Source organism: Meles meles, chromosome 6, assembly GCF_922984935.1.
Source record: "Meles meles chromosome 6, mMelMel3.1 paternal haplotype, whole genome shotgun sequence".
Classification (NCBI taxonomy): Eukaryota; Metazoa; Chordata; class Mammalia; order Carnivora; family Mustelidae; genus Meles; species Meles meles.
The window spans coordinates 43526423-43553906 of NC_060071.1; the positions used below are offsets into that span (position 1 = coordinate 43526423).

General features: G+C 38.0%; 1 protein-coding gene and 1 pseudogene across 11 annotated transcripts in view; one reads left to right on the forward strand and one right to left on the reverse strand.

Annotated features, from left to right (window-relative positions):
• The window catches only part of RNF111 (ring finger protein 111), a 126206-nt gene that overhangs the window by 30597 nt on the left and 68125 nt on the right, over window positions 1-27484 (forward strand). Inside the window, exon 1 of one of the 11 annotated variants that reach the window (XM_046008354.1) lies at window positions 100-332. The exons of the other annotated variants lie outside the window; for them this stretch is intronic. The gene's annotated coding sequence lies outside the window, so the exon portion shown is untranslated. Of the gene's footprint in view, window positions 1-99; window positions 333-27484 lie in introns of those variants that run through there. 11 annotated transcript variants of the gene reach the window in all.
• Window positions 3-26995, reverse strand: LOC123944740 (annotated as a pseudogene).

The window sequence follows — 27484 nt, forward strand, 5'->3', positions numbered from 1 at the left end:
GACTAGGGGGGAGGGGATCGATTGGAAGCCGCGCGTGCGCGCAACGGGGGAGGGGCCGGCCTGGAGGGGAGAAAGAGGAAGGGCTGCGGCCGCGGAAGGCTGGGGTCGGCGACCGGCCGGTTATCGCTGGCTCCACAGTGATTTAGGGTCTGGGTCTCCGCAGTAGAATTAATTGTGTTTGAGCAAAGCATTCGTCTGCAGACACACCCACACCCCACAGTAAAGGAGTGTGGGTGAGGGGATTTCTTTCCCTCTTTGGACTCTCCCGGGAGTCTAGGAAGGGGGCTGAGGACTGAGGCGTGGGAGTGCGATTTGACAATGGAATGATGAAGGTAACCCGCACCCGGGGTGTTGGAGGGCGCTAACTCAGCCCTGACGGTTAGGGAGTTGCCTTCTTATGTGATCAGGGAAACGTCCGCGGAACAGCAGAAATACAGAGGCGTCAGATTTTTGTGTAGAGTTGGTTTATTGGTCGTAAAAAAGAAGCTCAGTATTTTATTATTGTCCTTAAATAATTTGTCAGAGTCAGGGGCAAGGCTGTAGTGGAAATGTCCGTTCTGTTCTGTGGAAACAGGTTTGTCACGATGGTTTTCAGATAGGTTATAATAGATCTTTACAGATACTTCTTAACGCAAATCTGAGTTTTAGCGCTTAAAAAAATAACAGGAAGTATAGGATATTCATTTAATTTGTTCATGTTGGTAGTGTGAGGCGACTCCATTGTATTGTGTGCTTTCCTGTTTCTTGATTTATGTGGAGTATGAATTTAGAACTCTTTGGAGTGGTAAGATGCCAGCTGACATAGTCTTCATTTTATATTTCTTTTAGCTTTTGAACCTGACTTAATCCAAAGTTTATTTCACTTGGTATTTTTATGTTTAATTTTCTTGTTTTAGGGTCCTTTTCAACCAAAAAGAACAGCCTGGGGAAAAGATAAGCTAAGGTTCCATTTCCTCGTGTGTGTGTGTGTGTGTGTGTGTGTGTGTGTGTGTGTGATTGCTTTCAAATGTTAGAATGTGATTTCGATATTACATAGAAGTTCTCTAATACTAGTTTTAGCTTTATTGTGGTGAAGATCTACATGTTGATAGTTTGTTACTACTGTGTGGTTTTTAGTAAAAATTTTCATGTCAATATAAACTATGTTGCTTTTCGTACTAACAGTAGTCTTTGGTTGCCTTTGTGAGACAAAACAGGATGAGAAGCAGCCCTCTTACTCTGAAATCTTTTAATTTTTTTTGAGCCTTTAATTATTTTACTTTTGTCCACCTCTTGTCATTTAACCTTGAGCAAATGATATCTTTCTCCTGCTCATTTGTTTGCAGTTTAAGATTCAGAGTAGTATTCTAAAAACTGGTGAGGGTGTTTGTGAATTGGTCTGAACAATATTATAGGAAAAACCGGGAAGAGTGGAGACTCTCCTTGTTTACAGAGGTACTGCATCTTGTATATGTGGCTCTTCTGTTACTTTTTTCCTGTTGGTGCTTGTTGGTCACTTGCATGTTCTTTCACTGGAGTTGGTTTTTGAAGAAAGTTATTATCAAAATAATTTTATTTTGGTGAAAAGTGTATCATAGTGGAGGTTACCCCTTGACAAATTTCATTTCAGTACTTTATTTCTACAGATAAAATTGAGAAATACCTATACCTGTGTTTAAAATAAGAGAATAATAGTTTACATGTTTAGAGTAAAGGAATGGTCAGCAGGCATTTTCATTATAAAATTTAAAGTGGGATTAAAAACTGATGTAATCAAACTAATTAGATTTTTTTAGACCTTTTATTATTTTTCCAAAGAGGGGTTTCTGTAACATGGTTTTCTCAGAGCATAATTGTATGCATCCTGTTTGACTTTTCCCCCTCTGAGCTAGGACTTCAATGGGAAGAAAAGAAGTGACAGTATGAAAAATGATAGTGATTAAAGTAGGTTAGTAGCTTGACATTAACATTCTATGGATGACATTATCCTGTGGAAGAGTCCCTAGTTTGGAGATCTGAATTTTATATCTAGCGTTGCTTGCTATTCATTAGATTTGTGATGTTACTGGTAATCATCCTTAGCTTTAGATCCTCTCAATTGTTAAATGAGAAGTGTAGGATGGTTTTCTAGTTTTCTCTAGATCCCAAATTCAGTGGTTTATATTTTTGATTAGGTGCTTTTGGTACCTTTTGGTGTGTTCATCATGATCCACTTCCCAGAAAGAAGTGCTATATTGAGTTAAATTCCTTCCTATTTATATTAGGGGAGGGGAAACTATGATAAAGCCATTTTTATTATTCTAGATATGCTTCTGTCCCATTATAGATATTATGTATGATTTAATAGCTCTCATACGGAAAGTTGAAACTTGATTTTACTTCTGGTAATGCTCTTTAAATCATCCTGAATAATTTTTCTTCCAGAAACCTGTAATTATTGGTCAAAGTCCAGAATTGCTTTTGCATGCCTTACACCTCTGTTCTTTCTTTCCTGCATCTCACTGATTCTTGGTAACAGCCTGCCCAGGTTTCTACAGGTATGCAGCTCTTACCGTTACATGTGGAGTGGTCTGCAGGTGTTTAAAAACAAATACTAAGTTGAACTTACATTTTAAATGGAGGTGCTGCATTATTATTTAGTTACTCAGTATGTATTTATTGAATGTCTCATGTTCTCAGCATTGTTCTTGGTCTTCAGTGAAGAATGCACTCTGCCTTCAGGGAGTGGACATTCTACTGGGGGAAACATAATAAACAATAGTTTGAGGTAGTGCTGAGTGCCGTGAAGAGATTAGGACCATGTAATGATGAATGGAGATTGAACTCTGCTGTGGATTAAATGGTCAGGGAGGGCCTAACTTCTTTTTAGAGGTGATAATTTGATTTGTGATCAGTAACTAGAAAGAATCAGCCATACTGGTAATCTGGAGGAATCATGCAAACAAAAGGAACAGCAAGTACGTTAGGTTGTGTTTAATTTCAGAGAATTTACAGGTGTAAACTGACTTGTGTGTTAGGCCTTTTCATAATTGCTGATAGAAAATGTAAAAAGAAAGGTTAAAAATATTTTATGTATAGCAACCAAATGTAATGTGTTGACCTCGTTTAAATCCTCACTCAAATCAATTGTAGAAACACTTTTTTTGGAAAACATTTTTGAGACACTTTGGGGGATGAATGTGAATGGATATTAGATTATATCAAGGAATTATTATTCATTTTGTCAGGGATGATAATGATACTATGTTTATGTAAGCATCCACTGATGATTCTTGCCTGCCCTGATTTTTCCTTTGATGGTTGCAGAATGCTTATTTCAAACTCTTCTATCTCCTCTACCTTATCAGTAGGCCTTCTCTTAGATAGAAAAAGCATTCTTTTATCTGTTATCAATAACAACTTATGTACTTCCTGTTTTATCCAATGAATTATAATCTGTTACTGCCTTTATTAATTTTAATGCTCAAATTGTCACACATAGTCCAGTGGGAGCCTCTCCACCATGGCTCCTGTGTCTTTTTGACAGTTTTTTGTGAGTATTTCCTTTCTTTCTGGCACAGCAAGATGTTCACACTCCTCTTACATCTTTCATGTTTTGGTCTTGGAATCAGCTGTTCTCTAAGACGGCTCCTCCTTTTTAGTGGGGAGTCCAGTATGCTTGTGAGTTAACTGTTTATATATAGAAATAATCTCTTATTTCCTGGATCAGGACATCCTCTGAGAAACTTAAATAAGATTTTGATAATGGGTTTATATTTCTTTGGAGATTTTATTTGTGAAGTAACTACATAAAATGTAGCAATTTATTATATTTATCATAAAACAATTACTCTATTTTTTTCAAACAAGTAAGTTCTGGTTTGATCTTAATTATGATCAAATGAAATAGAAAAAAATGTTACTTTGTGTTACATTGTGTATGTAGAGGGTTTAACCACTTAACTATTAAAAATGATGTAAGGTTTACATAATTTTTTCTTTTTAAAGATTTTATTTATTTATTTGTTAGAGAGAGAGAGAGAGTACAAGCAAGGGGAGCAGCAGGCAGAGGGAGAAGCAGGCTTCCCGCTGAGCAAGGAGCTGATGTAGGACTTGATCCCCCTAAGCCAAAGGTAGACACTTAACCAACTGAGCCACCCAAGTGTCCCCGTACTTATTTTTAACTAAGTCATCATTCTGGTTTGAAGGAAATTGTTGCTTTTTAACTAGCCTTTTAAAGATTTTATTTATTTATTTGACAGAGAGAGATCACAAGTAGGCAGAGAGGCAGGCAGAGAGAGTGAGAGGGAAGCAGGCTCCCCGCTGAGCAGAGAGCCCGATGTGGGACTCGATCCCAGGACCCTGAGATCATGACCTGAGCCGAAGGCAGCGGCTTAAACCACTGAGCCACCCAGGCGCCCCTTAACTAGCCTTTTAAAATGAAATGTTTTATTATGATACAGAATAATATTTCATATATGAGGAGAAACTCAAAGCACATTATTCCAGAAAGTTAACTGTTGCAGCTTGTTGCGTTTCACAGTCATTCTCTCATCCAGTGCAGCATGGGTATTTGCTTTATTTATTTATATTTTGTTTATTTTTATGTATTTATCTTTTAAACCTCACTTGTAAGTATTTTTCCAGACAATATTTTGGTTTTGGTTTTGGTTTTTTTTAAACAAGCTCTGGCAGGTGTTATTAAAAAAATTTTTTTTTGTGATTTGCTTTTCAGCAGTCTGTTCTGGCATGCTTTTAATATCAGTCACCTGGATCAGTGATAGCCAGTGTGCATTCTCTGTAGTATTTTCCTCAAGCTGTACCCAGTTCAGTATTATTGACACTGTAGTGATGGACACCAGTTTTGGCCAACATGGGATAGTATTCTATTTCAGATTTCCTCTGGACTGGACAGTTGTTGGTGAGGATAACCAGTTTTGCTTTGCCATGTCTGATCGTTTTCAGAGTGTGCTTGTACCGCAGCATGTACTTTAAACTTTTCATAATGAGTTGGGAGTCTGGAGTTGATGGATTCCAGAGACTTTTTTGTCTTCCTTGTTGCCACTATCTTCCTGCCTTAGGTGTAGGATGGCTCCGGCCAAGAGCAGCCACCAAGATCCCCAAACCACTTTGAATGGTTTTTAACCAGTTAATTTTTGAAACAGTGAATACGTACGTGGTTTCAAAAGTCAGTTCCACAAAGGCTTATAATGAAAAACAACAGTCTAAGCTATTCTTCCTAATCCCCTAGTTCCAGTTTGTAAGTGGAAACACTTCCAGCTCTTAAAACTTTTTTCCTGGTATTTACTTTCATATTTCTAAATAGTGTGCTTATATGTCTAGTTAGTTACTTGTGATATCAGTTTTGTTATTATTGTTGTTGTTTTCCTTAAAGATTCTATTTATTTGTCAGAGAGATAGAGCACAGGCAGGCAAAGTGGCAGGCAGAGACAGAGGGAGAAGCAGGCTCCCTGTGGAGCAAGGAACCTGATGTGGGACTCGATCCCAGGATGCCGAGATCATGACGTGAGCCGAAGGCAGCCACTTAACTGACTGAGCCACCCAGGCGTCCCTTTTTGTTGTTGTTGTTTTTTTAAAAATATTTAATTTATAAAGATAAAAGCAATATAAATGGAACCAAAGTCACAAGTACAAAGGGTGTACAGGGAAAAAATAAGTTTCCTTGCCATCCCTGTCTTCCTATTGTCCAGTTCTTTTCCCTGGAGATATATCTCCTCTTAATATTTTATATGTATCCAGAGCAGCAGTTCTCAGAGTGTGGTGGTCTCTGGACTCTTGAGGGGGTATTCAGAAGGTCAGTTGGGTTGAAACTATTTCATAGTGATACTAAGTTCTTCACTACTTAACTATATTGACATTTGCATTGATAGCAAACACAGTGATGGTCAAAACTGCTGGCCCTGCAATACCTATTTAGACAGTGGCTAAGACTGTACTAACAGTCCTCGTATTTTTCATTACTACACATTTACAAAACCAGTTTCATTTAAGAGTGAAAACCGTGAGAGGTGCCTGGGTGGCTCGGTTCTTTAGCATCTGCCTTTGGCTCAGGTCATGATCCCAGGGTCAGCCCCACCTCAGGCTCCCTGCAGAGCAGGGAGCCTGCTTCTTCCTCTCCCACTTGTATTCCCTCTTTCAGTCTCTCTTACTCTGTCAAATAAATAAGTAAAATCTTTAAAAAAAATGAAAACCATGAAAAAAAAAACAGTTTCATTTAAGAATGTCCTTTATAAAGCAGTAAAATCTGTTAATTTTATTAATCTTGATCTTTGAGTGCATGTCTTTTTAATATTTCATGTGATAAAATGAGAAGAATGTTATATTTCCCCATCCCAAATTATGCTTGCCTTAAAGAAAAATACGTGTGTGATTGAATTGCAGGCTGAACTAGTAAACTTAGTTGCTTTTTTTTTTTTAATGGAACCATCTTTTTACTTGAAAGAACGACAAACTGTAGTTATTTAAACTTGGGTATTTGTATGTATGTCCTCAAAAATAAATGAAGTGAGCCTGTCACTTTAGGGAAAACAACTGATAGAAAATTATTACCAAGATACAATTAAGGCTTTCAAGCAAAAATTTAGAATTTTGGAAAACATATCTGCCACTATGGGCCTGGCAGCTTCTCAAGGCCTTTTTGATGAAATTGATAGGGATATTAACAAATGTGATTTTTTTTTTTTTTGGCTGTCATTTAATTAAATGTGTCAGTGTCTGGAAGATAGGCATAACTTCATGGACCAACTTTTTCATATGAGCAATGCATGATATTACAAAATCATGCTGTGTGTGAAAGATCTACTTAGGGGCAAGATAAATCAATAGATTTTTTTTTTTTTAAGATTTTATTTATTTGTCAGAGAGAGAGAGAGAGAGCGAGAGGGAGCACAGGCAGAGGGAGAAGCAGGCTCCCTGCCGAGCAAGGAGCCTGATGTGGGACTCGATCCCAGGACGCTGGAATCATTACCTGAGCCGAAGGCAGCAGCTTAACCAACTGAGCCACCCAGGCATCCCAAATCAATAGATTTTTAATGAAATGGTATGAAGTTTCATAGATAAGGTAGCAGATTCAACACAGCATTTATTAAGTTTTGAGATAATATCAAAGAATAACATGCACACTATCTGAATAAGTTATTAAAGACACTTCTCTTTTTTAACTACATACATGTGTGAAGGTGGATTTCTTATTAGATTGAATACAGAAACATATTTAAGAATCCAGGTTTCTTTTATTCAGACATTGAAGAGATTAGCAAAATTGTGTAATAGTGTTATTCTTAGTAACTTTTTTGAAAAACTATATTCATAAATGTTACTTAATACTAACATGTAACAGGTCTACATATTACTGTTTTTGAACAATCTTTCAGCATTTATCAGTTTTATTTTTTAATACTAATAAATATAACCTACATATTTAAAGCTTTTGGGAGATTCTCACTTAGTTTTAAGAGGATAAGGGGTTTACAGATCAAAAAGTTTGAGAATTGCTGTGTAGTTATCTTTTGCATTATCTTTTGACTTCTTATGGAAAAGGAGTCCACTCTTCTTTTTTCTCCCATTGTAGTTGTGTCACAATTTTAGATTGTTTTAAGTAATAATTCAGCACATATTTATTGAATATTAACTGTGAGTTCTAAGCTTTGAGGCACATGGTAATGATGAAAACAGACTAGGCTCTGTTGGGAAAACAAGGAAATATTACAAATCGTGATTATGGAAATAACTGAGCTGGAAAGAGAAGATGGGGGTGGGGTTCACTTTTTAAATATATGGTGATTAGGGATCCTCTCAAGGACAAGGAAACATTTGAGCACAGACGGAAAGGAAGCAAGTGAGAGATCCTTCTAGCTCTCTGGGGGACAATCATTCTGGGCAGATTAGGTAGTAATAGCTGTACTTTGTCTGCTCAAGGAAAAGCCAAGAAGCTGTTGTCGCTGGAGTGGAGTGGATGAGGAGAATGGTGATCTCTGAGGACATCGGTAGCAAGGGCTTAGGTCCTTCAATTTTAAGAAATGTTCTTGGGGTGCCTGGGTGGCTCAGTGATTTAAGCCTCTGCCTTCAGCACAGGTCATGATCTCAGGGTCCTGGGATTGAGCCCGCATTGGGCTTTCTGCTCAGCAGGGAGCCTGCTTCCCCCTGTCTGTCTGCCTCTCTGCCTGCTTGTGACCTCTCTCTCTCTGTCAAATAAATAAATAAATATATCTTTAAAAAAAAAAGAAATTTTCTTGTATTAGCTTTCATGACTTTAGTCTTTTTTTTTTTTTCTCTTTTTGGAGTTGCTATTGGTCAGATGGTAAGATTTTATAGTTATCTCTTTGTTGCTATTAGATTCTGTGTGTGTGACAGAAAGAGAATTAAAAGTTTTTTTCATTTAGTGGGGATTGCAAGGAAATCTAAGATAAAAGTTATTTGTGTAATTTAATATGTTTAAGCAAAATATGAACTTTGCTTTTGATAAATATGAGGAGCAAGTTACATTATTGATATAGAAATGGGCTCTCCAACTTTTAATGTAAAACTCACATTTGTTTATTTTTTAAATATTCTCTCTCTCTCTTTTTTTTTTTTTTTTTAAGAGAGTGCACACAAGCCAGTGCCTTTGTGGAGAATGTGGAAAGCAGAGATAAAGGGAGAGAAAACTCCCTTTAGTTTAGCTTGCCTTTAGGCAAGCTCCATGCCTAGTCTGGAGCCTCACATGGGGCTTGATCATGACTTGAGCTGAATTCAAGAGTTGGGTGCTTAACTGACTGAGTCCCCAGGAACCCCCAAATCATGCTTGAATATGTGAAAAAATACACATGTAACTAGGTTTGTAAATAGGTTCACTTTACAAAGTCTAAAGTAGACATGACAGCTGTGTTTTTTGTTTTTTTGTTGTTGACAGCTTTTTTTTTAATACAAAGTAGTCATTAGCTGAAGAAAATCATGTCATGTAAGATTTTTTTTTTAATCTTTTTTTTTTTTTTAAGATTTTATTTATTTATTTGACAGAGAGAGAGATCACAAGTAGGCAGAGAGGCAGGCAGAGTGAGAGGAGGAAGCAGTCTCCCTGCAGAGCAGAGAGCCCGATGCGGGGCTCGATCCCAGGACCCTGAGATCATGACCTGAGCCGAAGGCAGCGGCTTAATCCACTGAGCCACCCAGGCGCCCCTCATGTAAGATTTTTATTAAGAACATCTATAGAATGACTGTTATCATGGGTTTGATTGTATTTTCTGTGAAATCACATTTTTTTTTAAATTAGATTTTATTTATTTATTTGAGAGAGAGAGAGCATGAGAAGGGGGAGGGTCTGAGGGAGAAGCAGATTTCCTGCTGAGCAGGGAGCTGGATGCGGGACTTGATCCCGGGACTCCAGGATCATGACACGAGCTGAAGGCAGTTGCTTAACCAACTGAGCCACCCAGGTGCCCCTGTGAAATCACATTTCTTTAAAGAACTCTATGTACTGTGAGATAAAACTGGCCATTTTATGGAATACTATGCAGCTATAAAAAATGAGGTCCTGCTCCTTGTAACAACATGGATGGATCTAGAGGATATTATGCTAAGTGAAATAAGTCATGATGACAAATACCATATGATCTCACTTATTTGTGGAATCTAAAAACCAAAAGAAACATATAAACAAAAGCAGAATCAGATGTATAAATAACCTGATGGTTGCCGGGGGGGGGGGGGGGACAAAATGGGTGAAGAGGAGTGGGAGATACAGGCTTCCATTATGGAATGAGCAAGTTACAGGAATAAAAGGTACAGCATAGGGAACATAATCTGTGATATTGTAATAGCATTGTATGGTGACAGATAGTAGCTTCACTTGCAGTAAGCTAAAGAGATTGAGAGATTGAATCACTATGTTGTACACTTGAAACTAATGTTACATTGTGTTACATTTTTGATAATAATAAAATGAAAAGGGGAGGAATGCGTCAGACACAGACCACTTTAGCTATGTACAGCTGGGAGAATATAGAGAATTTTGATTGTTTAAAATAAACCATCTATTTTCGTAACCATCTTCCTGCCTGCCATTCCTCTGATGTGCTTTTATTCTTCTCCAGTTGAGGAAATTCTGCTTTTAGGGACCAGCTCTTTAACTTCTGTGACGTTACTCCTGTAGAATCAATGGTTGTCCCTGCTGTTTTTCCATAGTATTTGGTCCTTCTCTTATTTGTAGTAGTTATTTCCATTTTTATTTTTTAAAAAATATTTTTATTTATTTGACAGAGAGAGACACAGCAAGTGAGGGAACACAAGCAGGGGAACTGGGAGAGGGAGAAGCAGGCTTCCTGCTGAGCAGGGAGCCTGATGTGGGGCTTGATCCCAGGACCCTGAGATCATGGCCTGAGCCGAGGGCAGATGCTTAACGACGGAGCCAACCCAGGCACCCCAGTTATTTCCATTTTAGTAGACCTTTAGCATTCTCCCACTGTGGAAGCTAAGTTCCAGAAATCTCCATGGTAAATAGAAGAAATAGTGGTTGAATTACATAATAGTCGTATATGAAAATAATGTCATGGAAACTGAAGTGTTAAGTGAACATATGAATTGAAATCTCACATAACTGTACATTTATTTTAAAAATGAGAGACCAAACCCAGCAACTTATATAAGAATTAAAATCCAAATGTTTGTATGTCAGGCCTTAGGCAAGTTTCCTTTTATAATTCTTAGTTCCTTGGAGATAATAGTTTTTAGTGAGGATAAAATGGAATAAAAACATGGCACGTAGTTCCATACAGGCTTCCTGATCTGGCCCTTGAGCATTTCTGATCCTTTTGTGTGCCATCTCCCTTTCCTTTTACTCCCCTTCTTTCTGTTGTTTGCAGATGTTGGGCCTCTTCCTGCCACAGGATCTTTCTTTACTGTTTCCTCTGCTAGAAAGGCTCTTCCTTTACACTGTGTGGTGTGGCTGACTGGTGGCTTGTTCTTTCTCATGATTCAGGTCTTCAGCTTCCTAGGAGCCTTTTGATGTTCATCTTTTACCATTTATTTCCTTAATAGCACAATTTTTTCTCTAAAATATTTTGACTGTCTACTTATGCTTTGTTTGTTCTCATTTGCATGTAATTTTCATGAGAACAAAGACTTTCTGTATCCTGTTCATGGCCAATCCCAGTGCCTACAACAGTGTCCACATTTTAATAGGCTCTCAATAAATATTTTTTTGAGTGAAAACAGTAACTGCATAAATGGTAGCTAATGTATTATCAGTGATATTATATATTCTAAAATGTTAATAAGCTACTGCAAAATTATTTCTGTTACTTGGGTGACATTTCCACATTCTGATCTGATCCCAGATGCTTGGGATAGAAAAAATCTGGATAACCTAACTTGTGTTTATCCTGTTTGCCATCATGGAGTTGATCATTCTTCTTAGACTCTTGGATTTCCCCATTTTATTCCTGCGTGAATGAGTAGTTTTCCTCACAGATAGCAGTTCTGGATGACAGTTCTAAGGCCTGGATTTAATTTCAATCATTTTCCTTTATCTTGAACAGGCTTCAATTTCAAATATTTTTCTTTTCTCTCCTGTCATTTTTATTAATCCTCATATGTCTCTTTTTCTGATTATCCCCAACAGGAAGAACTCACAGTGTATGTATACTGAAACCAAAATTCTTAAGATTGCCTAGGAAGTATATAAGTAAATGTGTGTCGGCTAGCTTTATATGTATGGGAATCCACATAAGGGTTAGGATTACTGTATTTATCCAGAGTATGAAATTCTCTGGAATAGAATAGCATCTTAACTGTCTTCTTAATTATCACCTTGAGCAGTCATTAGTAGCAAAAAAACCAAAAATGGTTTGTTGAATAAAGTGGCTGAAGTTAGCATAGAGGATAATAAATCCTTGGTTTCTCCAGACCGGTATCCTCAGTTCTCTAATAGCTTACTGTTTTTGTTTCTTGCCACAAGGATTTTCACTTTGCTGTCAGAATACACAGATCCAAAGAAGACAAAAATGCCCTTTAGTCAAAATAACCTTGGAAATCCCTAAAGTTGCCCATAAAATATAAAATATAGACATACAGTCTCTCAAAGTTCAACATATCCTGTTTTTCCTTTAGTATTGAAACGAATCATGTTTCATTGTTAAACACCAGATGAAGTCGTAGGCTGTGTTTATGGTCCATGTTGTGGGAAAAATAAATGGCTCTAAACATTAGAATCTGACAGCACAGCAAGATGTTCATATCATGAGAGGCACATGGGATGTGAGACCAACTAGAGAATAGTAAAATTTTATCTTTCTGTGTTCATTCTGGGTATGTAATTATTGAGCAGAATTGCAAGCATAATCTACATGGTTTAAATTGTTTTTTTCTTATCTTCACATTGTTGAATTCACATTACAGGTGTGCCCCATACCTGGAGGTGTTTTCCCTAATCCAAATCAGTAAGCCTTTACCTTCTTCATTCATTAAAAGTGTCAGTAACTCTGCCTGTTTTTTTCTTGTATGTCTCTTGTTCTTATTCTTTAGAACATATTCTTTTTTTTTTTTTTAAGATTTTATTTACTTATTTGACAGAGAGAGATCGCAAGTAAGCAGAGAGGCAGGCAGAGAGTGAGGGGGAAGCAGGCTCCCTGCTGAGCAGACAGCCTGATGTGGGGCTCCATCCTAGGACCCTGAGATTATGACCTGAGCCAAAGACAGCGGCTTAACCCACAGAGCCACCCAGGCGCCCTAGAACATATTCTTTAATTAATATTCTCCAGGTTACGCATTTTGACCTAAATCACATAGGAAGAGCAAAAACAACTTTTATTTAAATAAACTTATTGGCTTCATCCAAGAAGAGGTTGTTTGCTTGGGCAGTTTTGCTTACTGCATTAGATCCTACATTCATTCTCAGGGCAGCTGTTGTCTTTGCTAATCTAGTTTTTTGTTTTATTTGTATTTATTTTGTCATTCTACCCTTTGCTTTGGGTGCACTAACAAATCAGGGTTTGGGGGCGCCTGACTGGCTCAGTAGGTTAATCATTTGCGTTTGGCTCGGATCATGATCCCAGGATCCTGGGACCTCCACATTGGGTTCTGTGCTTGGCAGGAAGCCTGCTTCTCTCTCGCTCTCTGTCTCTCTTGTTCTGTCTGCCACTCCCCCTGCTGTATTCTCTCTTTCTCACTGTCAAATATATAAATAAAATCTTTAAAACAAACAAAAAAAAATTTCAGTGTTTTGATCTGATCTTCAAGAGGAATTTGAAGTTCATTTGAATAAGATAGACTAGCTTGACATAGGTGTACCTGAAAGAATTGAAGGTCAACCGCGCCCCCCCCCCCCCCAAGAAAAGCAAACAGGGGAAGCTTGTGGACTTTTTTTGCCTGGATGATTTCTAAAAGCTGGTTGACTTTTTAACTTTAAAAGTAATAATAAAAGCCAGCATGTGCATGCATTATTTTGTCTAAACTCTTAACCCTTTAAGGTGAATATTTCCATTTTTCAGATGGGGAGATTTGGGCACAGGATGGTTAGTAACTTGCTAGAGACTCAACAGCAGTAATGGAGTTGAAGGGGTTTATGTCAGGAGGTTTGAGTCACCTGAGAAGAGAATTCCAAAATTTAGGAGATGTCTCATTTGAGAGTTTATTAGGATTGGAGTAAAGAGTTTCTGTGGTCCTGAAGTCAGCTCTTAGCCAGTATTTCCGTATTGCCTTTAAGGAAGAGACAGGTATATTTTTATATCCATTGGGTATTGCCTTTGTCAGAAGAGAGAGAAGGATGATGATATTTTATTCGGATGGTGTGATGGGGCTTAATTTTTCTGTGTATTCCTGTTTTTCTATAGGGAAACTATTTTAAAAAACAGTTTAATTGAGGGGCACTTGGGTGGCTCAGTGGGTTAAAGCCTCTGCCTTCGGCTCAGGTCATGATCCCAGGGTCCTGGGATCGAGTCCTGCGTCCGGCTCTCTGCTCAGCAGGGAGCCTGCTTCCTCCTCTCTTCTCTCTGCCTGCCTCTCTGCCTACTTGTGAACTCTGTCTGTCAAATAAATAAATCTTAAAAAAAAAAAACAAAAAACACTTCGGGGCGCCTGGGTGGCTCAGTGGATTGGGCTGCTGCCTTCAGCTCAGGTCATGGTCTCAGGGTCCTGGGATCGAGCCCCGCATCGGGCTCTCTGCTCCGCAGGGAGCCTGCTTCCTCCTCTCTCTCTGCCTGCCTCTCTGCCTACTTGTGACCTCTCTGTCAAATAAATAAAATAAAATCTTAAAAAAAAAAAACAAAAAAAAAACCAGTTTAATTGAGGTATAACTTTATATATAGAGTATAAGGTACACATCTTTATTGTACAATTCAGAGTTTTGGCAAATGTATATGTCCATGTAACCAACACCCAGATCAGGATATAAAGCGTTCCATTACCCTAGAATTTTTTTTCTTCCTCCTTTGCTATCATTAACCCCATCTCTTGCCATAGGCAGCCACTGATCTGATTTTTGACATTTGGATTAGTTTCTTCTAGAACTTCATATGAACAACAATAGTATTACTTTTTTGTATTTGCCTTCTTTTGCTTATCACATTTTCCCTTTAGCATTTTTTGTGAACATTTTTAAACATGAAGGTTGAAAGAATTATACAGTGAACACCCATTTCCCCATCACCTGCATTCTATAATTAACAATTTGCTGTTTTTAAACAGCTTTATCACTTGTCCATCTATTCATTCCTCTAACCATCCTTCAGTCAAGCTCACTGGTGATTGGTTTGTATTGTGTTTTTAAAGAAAGTTCCAAGTATCAGTGCATCTTTTCCCAAACAAATTTAGCTTCTATATCATTAACTAGAGTTGAATATTTGTTTACAGTTCTTTGATTTTACTTTTTCTTTCTTTTCCATGCATGCTCAAGCTGGGAATGGGAAGAGGGGTAGGGAGAGGGGGAGAGAATCCAAAGCATGTGAGCTTGGAGCCTGACTCGGGGCTTTATCTCACCACCCTGAGATCATGACCTGAGCTGAAATCCAGAGTTGGACACTTAACCAACTGAGCTACCGAGGAACTCCTATAGTCCTTTGTTTTTAAAGTAAAATTTATATATAATGAACTGCACAAATCTTAAGTATATCATTTTTTGTTATTTTTGCCAAATGTAATTTTGTGTAACTCAATTCCTTATGAAGAAATAGAACATTACCAACACTTCAGAAAACTTGCTCGTGTATCTCCTATTCAGTTTCTCTTGTCCTTTGATTCTTTGTAGAACACAACTAGTTTTAATTTGTTTTGACCTTAGATTAGGTTTGCCTGTTCTGGAACTTCCTATATCTGGAATCATACACTTCATATATTACTTCTTTCCCTCAGCAGGATGTTTCTTTAAATAATTTTTTATTATTTTTTAAATAAACATATAATGTATTATTAGCCCCAGGGGTACAGGTCTGCGAATCGCCAGGTTTACACACTTCACAGCACTCACCATAGCACATACCCTCCCCAATGTCCATACCCCCCCCCCCCAGTTTGTTTTGTGACATCAAGAGTAGGATGTTTTTGAGATTTACCCATAATGTTACTTGTATCAGTAGTTCCTTCTTTGTTGTTTTTGCTGCCGCTGTTTGGTATCCTATTGTATTTAAAAATCATAATTTTAAAAATATATCATAATTTGTTTATTCGCTTGTTGGAGATTTGTTTTTCCCAAATTGTTGGTTATTACGAGTAAAGCTATGAACATTCACATACAAATTTTTTGTATACCTGTGTTTTCAAACATAGGTGTGAAATTATTGGATTATAGGTTAGATGTATGTATGACTTTATTAGAAGCTACCGAAGAGTTATGTGTGCAGTTGCAGTTGTGCCACATCCTTGTTAATGCTCGGTGGTTTGGGTCTAAGAATTTTAGCCTTTTATTGGGTGTGCAGTTGTATCTCATTGTGGTTTTAATTTGCATTTCCCTGATGACTAAAGATACAAAGCATTTTTTCACATACTCATTGGCCATGTGTATGTGTTTTGAAAAATGTTAAAAATCATTTGTCTATTTTTTTGGGTGGGGTTGTCGTATTAAAATGGAAGAGTTTGCATATGTTCTGGATTCAACTTATATATACATATAAATTACACATAAATGCAATTTTCTTTGTATTTAGTTTGCTACCTTGCCTTTTTTTTTTTTTTTAAGATTTCATTTATTCATTTGAGAGAGAGAGAGTGATAGCATAAGCAGGGGGAAAGGCAGAGGGAGAGGGAGAAGCAGATTCTTTTTTAAGCTGGGAGCCTGACATGGGGCTCCTTCGCAAGATCAGAGATTTTGACTGGAGCCAAAAGCAGATGCTCAAACATCTGAGCCATCCAGGTGCCCCATTGCCTTTTTTGTTCTCTTAGCGGTATCTGTGAAGAGCAGATTTTCATTTTGGTAAGGTCTTGTTTAGTGACATATAAAGAATGCATAGTGCTAGGGGTACCTGACTTGGCTCATTTGGTAGAGCATGTTCCTCTTGATCTTGGGAGTTCAAGCCCCATGTTGGGTGTAGAGATTACTTAATAAATGGATTTTAAGAAATGAGTAGTACTATTTATGTTCTTACGAGACCTTTGTCCATGGTATGATTACATATTGTTTATCCTACGTTTCTTTTAGAAACTTAACGTTTAGCTTTTAGAACTAAGTCTCTGATCCATTTTGAGTTAATTTTTTTGTCCAGCATATGGTGTAGAGGTTAAATTTTCCCCACATGGCTCACCAGTTGTTCCACCACCATTTGTTACTATTCCTTTCCTATTATCTTGGCACTCTTACTGAAAATTACTTGACGATATGTATGAGTCTATTTCTGGACTCTCCAGTCTATCTTTATGCCAATAGTACCCTGTTTTGTTACAGTTGTGTTTTAATCTGTCATCTTGCTCTGTGTTTTCTATTTGTCCCATCTGTTCTCTGTCCCTTTATTTTCCTTCTCATATTTCCTTTGGGCTTTAGTTTTTTAGTTTTTTGGGTTTAAAAAAATTTTTTTTGTATTACATTTTATTTCCACTGTTGGTTTATTAGCTCTACTTATTTTATTTTTTATCTTTTGTGATTGATCTAGGGTTTACATTATGAATCTTTAACTTTTCACTGTCTGTCTTCAAGAAATAATAGACTATTTCAGGGGGCTTTGGTGGCTTAGTTAAGCATCCAACTCTTGATTTTGGCTCAGGTCATGATCTTTAGGTCGTGAGATTGAGCCCTGCATCAGGCTCCATGGTGAACGTGGAGCTTGCTTGAGATTCTCTTTCTTCCTGTCCCCCTCCCCCCACTACTTGTGTTTTCTTTCTCTATCTGTAAATAAATAAATAAATAATTTAAAAAAATAGCCTATTTCACATGTAAGAAACATCAAACAACCTAAATCTCTTTGGTCCACTCTTAATGCTTTGTGTTACTGTTATACATTTTACTTTATATGTTATTAGTTTTGGGAGGATTTCTTTGTTTAGATTTTGAGGTTATAGCTAGAGAATATTCTTGTGAGGTTATCTCTGTGAGAGAAGATGCTAGTAGATCTACTTTTATGAAGTGACCAGATGGTGATGATCTCTGAAAAAGTCTTTAAAATTTGATAAATTCAGACAAGAAAACTTAGATATGAGTCTGAAAAAAGGTGGTTGTATCATTTACTCTTTTTATACAACTAGACAAAGAACTTGGAAGATTTGTAAATTAATGTCTCTGAATATTACCCAGTTACTGACTTCAGGATAATTATTCAGAGAAAAACAAAGCAAAACAAAAAAGTGTCTCCCCATGTCTTTTTTTTTTTTTCTTTAAGATTTTATTTATTTATTTGAGAGAGAGAGAGAGAGATTGGGTACACAAGCAGGGGGAGTGGCAGTGGGAGAGGCTGAGCAGGGAGCCCAGTGTAGGGCTTGATCCCAGAACCCTGAGATCATGACCTGTGCTTAACCAACTGAGGCACCCAGGTGCCCATATATCTTTATCTGTATTTAAGTTAAGCTAGTTGCAGTATTTTATATTTATTAAAGTGTTTGTTTTTAATGATTTTGCTAATTATTCTAAGCTTTTATTTTCAGGTCCTGATTTTGTCATTCAGTGTATATATGATCTCTTTTCAGCATTTGGGGATGTGGTGAATATTCCATTTATGCTTTCATGTGAAACCAAGGCTAAAAACAGAGTTTGGAATGCATTTTGTAGGCTCATTTTTTTTTTTTAATATTTTATTTATTTGACAGAAATCACAACTAGGCAGAGAGGCAGGCAGAGAGAGAGGAGGAAGCAGGCTCCCCGCAGAGCAGAGAGCCCGATGTGGGGCTCGATCCCAGGACCCTGGGATCATGACCTGAGCCGAAGGCAGAGGCTTTAACCCACTGAGCCACCCAGGCGCCCCTTGTAGGCTCATTTTTAATTGTACACCTCATTTTATATTGCTGATTATTGATACATTTCTAGTCAAGTTTTGGGATTGATCTTTATTCCAATTTAGCTTTCAAGTATATTAGAGCTTATAATTCTTTTCTTAGTACTGAAGGTTAATGAAGTTGAGCTGTGCTACCTGATGTGAGAGGGAAGGACCTCACTGTTAATGTTGAAGATTACGTGAGAACATAGAGTTTTAGTTATTGCAGATTCTTCCTTCTGTTATTAAATTGAAACAAATTCTGGGGGTAATTTGGTAATTCTGTGGAACTTTGTTTCATCTTTCATGTACCGAAAAGTATCCTAAGAACTCACCTTACTTCTTCTTTTTCTTCCTAATGGTAATTCTAGACAAATAGTTCTTTGAAGTAGAGTGGCATCTTTGAAGATTTTGTGTCATCTATCAGATCATAAGTTGTCTTTCAGTCTTTCAGATAACTGGTTTTGTGCATTTGTATGTGTACTTCATCATTAAATGTGACTCATTCAGATATCTTCTGCCATGGAAAATAGGGTGAGCAAATCTCATTTCTTCCCATTTTACTCTTTTTCCTTTTGTTCTTCCAGGAAAACCTTCCCTGGTCCCCCCTCCCCTTCAGAACTCAATTAGACTCTACTCTGGTTTGTTTCAGTGCATACCTCTATTTTAACACTTACTGTATTTTAATTACCTGTTGATATGTCTCCTCGACTGCTAGACTCTCTAACTTCTTTTTTTTTTTTTTTAAAGATTTTATTTATTTATTTGTCAGAGAGAGTGAGCACAGGCAGACAGAGTGGCAGGCAGAGGCAGAGGGAGAAGCAGACTTCCTGCTGAGCAAGGAGCCCGATGTGGGACTCGATTTCAGGACGCTGGGATCATGACTGGAGCCGAAGGCAGCCGCTTAACCAACTGAGCCACCCAGGCGTCCCAAGACTCTCTCACTTCTTAAGGACAGTTTTATGTGTTATTCGTTTTGTATTTACAGTATTTGGGACAGTGCTCGCTTCGGCAGCACATATACAGTATTTGGGACAGTCTGGCATATTTAAGATATTTAGGAAATGTTTATTGCATGGTGTATTAGTTTGCTAGGGCCACTATAACAAACTACTCCAGACCAGGTAGCTTCAACAACAACAAACTTTTTTCTCACAGTTTTGTAGAGTAGAAGTCCAAGAGCAGATATAGTCAGGTTTGGTTTCTCCTGAAGCCTCTCTTCTTGGTTTGCAGATGACTGCGCACCTTCCTTACATGTTCTCTTCTCTGTGTGTCTGTGTGCATCCAGATTTCCTCTTCTTATAAAGGATACCAGTCAGATTGGATTAGGGCCCACGGTGTGACCTCATTTAACCTTAACTGGCTCTTTAAAGGACCTGTTTATACTTACTCAAGGTACTCGGGGTTAGTATTTCAACATGATTTTGAGGAGGGGGGCACAATTAGGTCCATAACACATGGATACTTTCTTTGATTTTGCATATGTTCCAGCTGAAGGTGATTTCTTATGGGCCGTACCAAACCAAGATTGTCAGAGTTGGGACCAAAGATTCCGAGCTTGTATAAGAACATGTGGCTTAATTTTAATATTTTGTCTTAATTCCCACTTAGGCAATTATGGTATTTAATGATTAAGATCTTATAACTTTTAGTGCTTTGAAGTGTACTTCCTAGCTGTACTCATTTAATAATAGAATTTCTTTACTTTATGTCACAAAAAATGAATAAAATGCACACATACACACATACCTGGTCATATGTGTGTTTTGTGTTCGTAATGGCTATGAATGCATGATTATTGAACATTTCAGCTCAAGAAATACATGTTTATTTGCCAAATTCCCAGTGATTATTTGGAAAGAATTCAGTAACTTCTCTATAGAAATTCCATGAATTATACATAATTTCCCAGTATATATGAAGGTACATGCCTTGCTATCCCAGTAGAACAGCTGGATAGATTTTAAAGCTTTTTCTTTTTCTATGGTAGCTCCAGCTTTAGATTTCCCTCTCTTCACCTCCCCTAGTAATCCTGTGTAATATTTTTGGAGGTATTGGCAGTAGTGAGGGGCTGGTGAGGTTAGAGAGCAGGATAAGCTCTATCATCACTCACCTGTCTCCTTCCTTTTTAGGGATTTCCTTGGGATAAATTTGCATATAATGCCCTAGTGCCCTTACCTTGGGTGGGGGGGAGCCTTTATTTTACAGCAGTTTTACATTTACAGAAAAGTTGCAAAGAGGGGCCAGTAGGTGGCTCAATAGGTTAAGCAGGTGACTCTAGATTTCTGCTGAGGTCATGATCTCAGGGCTGTTAGATAAAGGCCCTCCTCCGGCTCTAGGCTTAGCATGGAGCCTGCTTTTGATCCTCTCCCTCTCCCCCTGCCCACCTCTAAAAAAAAGAAAGAAAGAAAGAAAAAGTTGCAAAGCTAATACATAGAATTCATGTGTGCCCTTCATGCAGTTACCTCTTTTGCTAATATCTTACCTATCCTTCATCAGTCACAACTAAGAAACCAGTATTGGTATATTACTATTAACTAAACTCCGGATGTTAGTTGAATGTAATCACCTGTGGTTTCAGTTTCTTAGTTTTTCATTGTTTTTATGATCTTAACAGTTTTGAGGACTGCTCATCAGGAATTTTATAAAATGTCCTTCAATTTGAGTTTGCCTGATGTTTTTCTTGCTGGTTTGCCTGGGATGTGGGTTATGGGAAGAGTCCCAGAGTGGTGAAGTACCCCTGTTAGCAGCAGGAGTTACAGTGTTAACCTTGGTTAAGGTACTATTTGCTCCATCTTAAAGTTAGTGTCTTTTCCTTCTTAGTCCTTTCTTTGGAAGTGACTAAAGGGAGAGGAGTAGTTAAGCTCTACCTCCTGGAAGGGATGCATCTGCACAAGTCATGTCATTTGGAATTCTTCTATAAGGAAGTTCTGTCTCTTTGCTCCTACTTATTTAGTCATTTATATCAGTATGAATTAATGGATATTTATTTTATACCTTGGGGGTAGGATCTAGTACTAATTTATTTATCTTGTTGCTATAGTTCTATTTTTAGCCATTGGGAACTCTTTTAGATTGGCTCTGTTCTATTGACATGCCTCTGGCCTTGTGTGTGTGTACGTGTGTGTGTATGTGTGTATATGTTCTTCACTTAAATCTGGCACTTTCTGCTCCAGGCTCATCTTACGTCTTTCTTGCCAAAATCCTAGAACCAAGGAGCCTTAGTTCCTTTTACTGGAGAGCAGTGCCCTTTTTCCTTGATTCTTCGGTTCCTATGCAGAATGTCTGGAAAGTCTGCACCTGGATATTTGGATGAGTGGTGAAGAGGTTTTAGCATCACACATTTGTATAATAGTACTTGATTGTATCTGTGTGTGTTAACATTGTCTTCAGCTATGGAGTCATTAAGAAGCAGCTTCCTTTTTTTTAGGGCTCAAATTCACAATCCTGAGATCAAGAGTCTCATGCTTCACCGACTGAACAAGCCAGGTGCCCCCATAAGAGGCAGCTTTCTAAAAGCACTTTGAAGTGTTTTAAAAAAGGAAAGTTAAGTTAGAAAGCTTTAAAGGGGGTGCCTGTGTGCCTCAGTCAGCTAAGGATCTGACTCTTGAGCTCAGCTCAGGTCTTGATCTCAGGGTAATGAGATCAGGCCCTGTGTTGGGCTCTGTGCTTAAAAACAAACCAAAAACAAAATAAAGAAAGTGTAGGAGGAATGTATACTTGTTTTAGGGGCAGGCAGATAGGGAAAAGTCCTTTAGATCCTTGTGTTTTGTTTTAAGCCTGAAAAAAACTTTTTTTTCGGATGTCAGGAAACCTGCCATAGACAAACAGCTGTATTTAAGAACTTAGGCTAACAGGAATTGTAGACTTCCTAGAGTCTGTTCTTCTCCATTGTCATCATCCCTGTCATCAGTCATATATGTATCATCATCAATAGTATTAGTATTATTTTGCCGTAACTGCTGTTATTCTAGCCTTCCCTCTCTTTCTCTTAATGCTGGTTTTTATTTTTTTTCTTCTTAATTATAGAAGTCATTTGCAAATGATTTGTAGACTGTCAGGGCAGGTAAAAAGGTGAGGGAGATTGGAACCTTTATCCAGTTGCTTTAGCTGGATTTTGTTTCCAAGGAATGGAAATTTGAGCTTTTAAATGTGTTTCTGCCTTGAAACTTTATTAAACATTTTAGAAAGTGAGTGGATCTGTGTCTGGGTATGCGTTTATTCCTGAGTTCTCTTCCAAAATCTGATTTGAATTAGCAACTGCAGCTCTATGAAAGGTTTTCATTCAAACAGTGGAGTGTGCCCTTGTCAGTGGCGAAAAAGAGCCAGAGATATTTACAAGTTTTCTGAACTTTCTACTTTCTTATCCTTTAAAAATTCTGTAGTTCAGTCTTTATCCTCCTACTTATTTTTAGCCTCAGATTTTAGGATCAGCACCCATTGGGAACCAAAGTTTGTAAATAACAAACCTGAATCTCTTCTTCCTCATTTTAAGATTTTATTTATTTGGGGCACCTGGGTGGCTCAGTGACTTAAAGCCTCTGCCTTCGGCTCAGGTCATGATCCCAGGGTCCTGGGATTGAGTCCCGAATCGGGCTCTCTGCTCAGCGGGGAGCCTGCTTCCTCCTCTCTCTCTCTGCCTGCCTCTCTGCCTACTTGTGATCTCTCTGTCAAATAAATAAATAAAATCTTTTAAAAAAAACCGATTTTATTTATTTATTTGACAGAGAGATCACAAGTAGGCAGAGAGGGGGAAGCAGGCTCCCTCCTGAGCAGAGAACCCAATGCGATGCATGGCTCTATCCCAGGACCCTGAGATCATGACCCGAGCTGAAAGCAGAGGCTTAACCCACTGAGTTTCAGGCGCTCCTAACCTGAATCTCTTTAAAAAAATATTTGGTTAAATTTTTTAAAAGATTTTATTAATTAATTTATTTATTTGACAGAGAGAGGGAAGTCAAAGTAGGCAGAGAGGCAGGCAGAGAGAGAGGGGGAAGCAGGCTCCCTGCGGAGCAGAGCCTGATGCAGGGCTGGATCCCAGGACCCTGAGATCATGACCTGAGCCAAAGGCAGAGCTTAACGCACGGAGCCACCACGCACCCCTGGTTATTTTGTTTTATAAATTTTAAAGAATAAAAATAAATAAAACATTTTAGATAAGATAGAGAAGTCACTTGTATTTTCCTTATCATTATGAGGAAACTGCATGTTATGACTATAGTTTCATATTTTGCAAGTGTTTTGTGTATTTAAAAATTTTATTCTTTTACCACTTTTATGAATTTATGTGCAGTTTTTTTATACTATCAAAATTTTCATCTTTTATACATTTTCAGTAAAAACTGAGATAATATTGTTAGTCATAATTGGCATGTTTCCTGGTAAGCAACTAAAAACTTATTAACCATATTGTTGTAAATATGCCTAAAACATGTACATGTTTATTTTACTGAGAATAGTCTGCTTTCTGGATGGCTCAGAATTATGATTTTGAACAGCAGCTTCTATTTTGTGCTATATTACAGTGTTCTCAGAATCTGTTCACATAAATAATATTTAATCTAGGCAAATTGAACTTTTTAGCTATTGGGACAAGTGTCTTAGTTCTTCTCTTACCTATTTTTAGGTGCTGCCACTAATATTGTCTGTTATACTTGAAATCCTGACAACTAAGCTTACGGAATTATGTGTAAAATAAAATAGTCTCTGAATATTGAATTGCATGTGGCCTGACAATTATTTTGATCCTTTAGAGAATCATTTTTCTGTAGGCTATGTTCCTGAGAGCTGAAGTTGACTTCCAAAGGAACATGGTATTTATTATTGCCTTACAGAAAGAGAAAAGTGGAGCTGTTTGAACAGTATGATAAGACCTGATGAGTATTTTATGCAAGACAGTTAAAAGTAACTGAATTATGAAAGATACCATATTTTAACATGGATATTTGCTTGGGTGGGAGTATAAAGTTGAAAGCCAAGTGTGATACTAGCAAAAAACAGCATTCATTCCCAAACAACATAATTCTGTAGGGTTTTGCAGTTTGTGATTTCTAGATTTATTGTTGAGCAGTGTTCTGGAAAAATGTTGAAAGCTTCAAGGTCATATTACAGTATTTTGGCTCACGTTTGTTCAATCTGGGGATTTGGTAGAAGAAGCCTACTGTCCCTTCTTTCCTCTCTTCCTTCCTTCTCTCTTTCCTTCCATGTAGGAAGAATAGGTACAAGAGAGTATGAAGTAATGCTAATCTATGTAATAACTAATTTCAGTGGCTTGTGGTTGGGCTGCTTTAACAGCATAAAGTTGGCAGTTTAAGTCTTTTTTGAGTGGAGGGATGCTTTTAATCTAAAATACCTTTTCCAGTACAGGATGGCATATTTTATAAGGGTCCTGATATAAATTGAAAAGTTAGAGATTGGTATAGGGAAGTAGATATTGGAGGGTTTTTTTTGGTAGCCTCTATTTTCCATAAAGTAAGAGGCAGAGTTAGTAATTTGCTTAAGATGAGAGGATGTAAAAGGAGGAGAGAGCTTAAGGAATTAAGTAAATATTTGAGTCCTTTACTATGAGGAAAGAAAGAATCGCCAGGTAGTTATTGACTTAGTTGAGGTTAAAAATTTCTTTCAATTAAAAATACTTGGTACTGGTTAGGATGATTTAAAAACCATGGCAGCAACCTAGAAGCAAAGGCAGGTGGTTTAGTTGGTATAGAATTATCGTTTGGAAGAGTGTTTACAGAAGAAAGGGATGAAAAATTTAGAGCAGAGCTTTAGCTAGTATACCGTGATTTGGTTGCAGGTATGTGGAGATACCAATCCCTTTAGCCTTCAAGACATCAGGAGAGGGGCGCCTGGGTGGCTCAGTGGGTTGAAGCCTCTGCCTTCGGCTCAGGTCATGGTCCCAGGGTCCAGGGATCGAGCCCCGCGTCGGGCTCTCTGCTCGGCGGGGAGCCTGCTTCCCTTCCTCTCCCTCTGTCTGTCTCTGCCTGCTTGTGATCTCTGTCTGTCAAATAAATAAATAAAATCTTTAAAAAAAAAAAAAAAAGAAAAAAAAAAAAACAACATCAGGAGAGAGTCTGGATGGCTGGAGCTCCAGGGCTGGCACCATCTAGATGCCTTATCTACCTTAAATGCCCAATATATATAATATTCTTTGTGTATCAGGATATAAAACATTGTTGGGAAGTACTGATTCATGGAGCTGGTGAGAGTAGTACTGAGGTGTGTTTCTGAGTACTTGCTAGTTAGTCAAAAATGTGAAGTCAGGAAGAGGTTAATAAATAGGGAGACTAGCTTCCAGGGTTTTGCCTTCTCAGATCTTCTCCTGTCTCAGACTTTGTTACTATTTTTCCAAGTTTTTTTTCTTTTTCTTCCTGCCTTTCTTAAGGCAGATACTCTACCTTATGATAATCTTTTTTTTTTTTTTTAAGATTTTATTTATTTATTTGACAGAGATCACAAGCCGGCAGAGAGAGAGGGGAAACAGGCTCCCTGCTGAGCAGAGAGCCTGACGTGGGGCTTGATCCCAGGACCCTGAAATCATGACCTGAGCTGAAGGCAGAGGCTTAACCCACTAAGCCACCCAGGCACCCCCATACAGTACTCTTTATAGCTCTTTATTCTCTATATTCAGAATTTCACTTTTATGGTAGGTAATTTATTGACTGTAGTGATTTTATTTTCCTCCAAGTAGGTAATACTAAAATCTTTATTTCCAGACCTGGTATTATAGGCTTAGTCCCATTGTGTTATCTTATTGTTTCTAAATATCCAAAACTGAATCCCTTTATTCTCTTTCCAAGTAACTTTATTTCTGACAGTGACTTAGTGTTTCTTTCAGATACCCAATCAAGACCCCATACTTCGGGCGGCTGGGTGGCTCTGTTGGTGAAGGTGTGGAGCGACTGCCTTCAGCTCAGGTCATGGTCCTGGAGTCCCAGGATCGAGCCCTGCATCAGGCTACCCACTCATCCTCTCATGCACATGAGCTCTCTCTCTTTGAAATAAAGTTAAAAAAAAAAAAGGGACCCCCCCCCAATAGACTTGGCATTGGCTTTTTTCTTCTTTCCTGTTTCCCTATCTTATTTCTTTGTCTTGAATGACTCATGTTTGCATCCTGCCTTTTCCTTCACTTCACCCTTCTCCCCCTAAAGCTGCCCTTTTTCTCCATCACCGGCAAAGCTTTCTCTTCAGTCTCTCAGACTTTCCCTCAAGCCTACTCTTGTCAGCACCTCCTCAATTAAATCTTTATAAATTGTATGTTAAGCGAAAGCATAGAATTCTTCACTTCTTGGTAATTTGACTCCGGCTTATTCTCTTCCACTAAAACAAAAACAAAAAAAAATCTACATCCCAGGGCACCTAAGTGGCTTAGTTGGTTGAGCAACTGCGGTTCAGCTCAGGTCATGATCCTGGAGTCCCCAGATCGAGTGTCCCGTGGGGCTCTTTGCTCAGCAGGGGTCTGCTGCTCCCTCTGACTTTCCCCCTCCCATGCTTGCTCTCTCATTCTCTCTCTCTCAAATAAATAAAATCTTTTTAAAAAAAAAAAACAAAACTACATCCCAAACATTTAGAGTATTTAGATAGTGCCATTTCTTGCCATTGTTTGAAATGAAGGTTTTTCTCTACCTACCATCATTACCTTGTGCATCCTTCATTGTTTGACTTGGATGCCATCTTCTTTATAGAGTCTTTACCAGAAATACCAGTTGCTTTCTCCTTTGTGTTCTAATAGAGGGTACTTTTATTTATATCATGACTTACAGCATTCTATATTTTAGTTATTTATATTCTTTCTGTTGTGCTAAATTACGAACTTTTTGAAGGATAGATGCCTGTATCTTATTTATATCTGTGCCCACGTATCCAGCATACAAAGTAGTTTTCTGTAACCATTTGAATAACTGAGCATACATGATATCAGTCAAAACTTTTCATCTTGACTTTTTTAGTCCACCATAATTTGATTCCACTCTACCTACTTTATTTTTAATTTTTTAAAAAAAGATTATTTATTTATTTATTTGACAGACAGAGATCACAAGTAGGCAGAGAGGCAGGCAGAGAGAGAGGAGGAAGCAGGCTCTCCGCAGAGCAGAGAGCCCAATGTGCTCCATCCCAGAACCCTGGGATCATGACCTGAGCCG